The sequence below is a fragment of the Elaeis guineensis genome, chromosome 6 (assembly GCF_000442705.2).
Source record: "Elaeis guineensis isolate ETL-2024a chromosome 6, EG11, whole genome shotgun sequence".
NCBI classification, from domain to species: Eukaryota; Viridiplantae; Streptophyta; class Magnoliopsida; order Arecales; family Arecaceae; genus Elaeis; species Elaeis guineensis.
In genome coordinates, this window is record NC_025998.2 from 132,490,076 (window position 1) to 132,492,124 (window position 2,049).

A 2,049-nucleotide genomic window follows, 5' to 3' on the forward strand; every position below is an offset into this window, starting at 1 on the left:
TCGTATCTTCTCCATCCGAGCTCCGATTCAGGTGATCTTGGTCTCGTTGGACTCCGTTTTTCGCCGCGAACCTCACTGTGGGCTCAATGTGGGCTGAATCTCGAGGCGTCAAATCCTAACACTATGACATATGGCCAAGGATCCTGCTCTAGGATTCATGACAAGTGCAAACCACAACCAATGGCATTCCTCACGTACAACCAATGGCATTCCTCACGCCCAGCAGCAGGTCCGGTCATTGACCATCCGCGAAACTAAAAATTATCTAACTCCGATCTCATCGCCGTCCAGCGCACCTCTCTCTTGATCCTGCCGTCCATTGCCCCCTTACTCTACCCATCATCGTTAACAATTATCAAAAATCCAATTTTGAATTATACTACTTCCATCTCAAAGAACTATAAAAGAGTAAAAAGAGAGAGAGAGAGATTCAATAATCTAATCTTAGTTCCAACACGATACGGGAGGTCGCAGATATAATTCGGGTGGCTGCAAATATTTATTTACATACAACATCATTCATCTTCGTTCAAATAAAAAAAAAAAAAAAAAGAATAACATTAGTCTACTACCACACATAAGAACAAACTTAGCATCCAATATTTACATACAAAGGAAACTGGGAAAAAAAAAAAAAAGAAAAGGAAAAAGAAAAGAAAAAAGAAGCATTATTTAGGGCCATATAACTGGTGAAGCGAGGTCATCAGCAGATAAACATGACGGATGGATCACAGCAGCACTCGTCGATGAGGCAGCAGCAGCACAGAGCAGCAAGACTGCGCAGCACCAAAAGAAGAAGATGAGGTAAATTTTCCTCAGAAAAATCAGTCGTTGGATGACTTCACTGACCAGTACTTAGAAATAAAACAAGGAGTTGTAGATCGAGATAAGAGCTCAAGTAAAAGTAAAGGAGAAGACCGGATGAAATACACACCATCCCTCAAGAAATCCAAGCTCTCTTCTTGGTGGAGCTGCGTACTGAGGTGGTGCCATCACTGGGGGCCCTTGGTAATACCCTTGCAACCATAACAAAATTAGGAGAAAGAAGCGTCAACTTGTTGCTCGATATATTTCAAAGTAGACGCAAAGAAACTTGTGGAATTAACCCCAAAAAGCATCCAAAATTTTGGGGATGACGAGAGCAACATAGTTTACAATTAGTTACATACATTGAAAAAAAAAAAAAAAGAAAAGAAAAACAACTAGCTACCGAAGCATGTTTTCTTTTTAAAAAAATTGGATTATTTATGGGACTCAAAAAATCCAGATGTGTAGAGCCAGGAAGATGAAGGGAGATGCTAATAAAATAAAATAAAATCAAGCAAAGAAAAAAACCCCCACAAGCATTTAACTTTAGCTAAAAAGGTGCGAGCCAGAGGAACTTAACTGTTGCTTCCCTTGCAATTAATGGGGCCTAATTTATCCAAAAATTAGTGGGATAGAGGATGGATCCATACCTTGAGCAGGATAAGGATAGGCATACTTGGGATCGCTCATCTTAGAAGCAGAAGTACAAAACTATGATCCACCTGGATAGAGAGCTTAAGAGAAGAGAGAATAAGATCGGTAAAGGGTATGGGACAGCTAGCAGCACAGGAAATATAAACGATGGGCAACCGAAGGGGTTCGTAAAGTTGGGGGTCGGAGCATTTATTTATAATAAAAACAAGGGGGCCGAGGGAAGGGAAGAGGAAGGAGGGAGAAAGACTGAGAAAGAGGAACCGAATGGGAAATAAATTGTGGTGGCGCCGTGGAGGACTCGCTTTCAGTTGAAGTAATCGGTGTGTGAGAAGGAATGGTTTGGATAGCACATTCCTGCGAGGGGGGCCGGATGCAGGGGTCGGTTTCTTTGCTTGCTTTATTTATTCTTTACTTCCCATCTTTATTTCGGTTCTTATTTATTTTTTCCTCTAATTACTGTGGGAAGGAGAAAGGGGTGAGGAATGCCGTCATCCTTTGCTGGCACAACCTACTCCATTTCCCCTTATCATGATCTCGAAAGATCTGAGAAATGATCGAGTTCACCCGTCCAGTCACTCAATTCACCAA

The 2,049-nt window shown here is 41.6% G+C and overlaps 1 long non-coding RNA gene across 1 annotated transcript; it reads right to left on the reverse strand.

Moving 5' to 3' along the window:
• Positions 1-429: 429 nt before the first annotated feature.
• Positions 430-1,791, reverse strand: LOC105046426 (uncharacterized). The gene is made up of 3 exons (XR_832266.3): positions 1,458-1,791; positions 935-1,016; positions 430-776 (listed from the first exon to the last, which is right to left on the reverse strand). It is a non-coding gene; the product is annotated as an uncharacterized lncRNA (long non-coding RNA).
• Between the last annotated feature and the right edge of the window lie 258 nt (positions 1,792-2,049).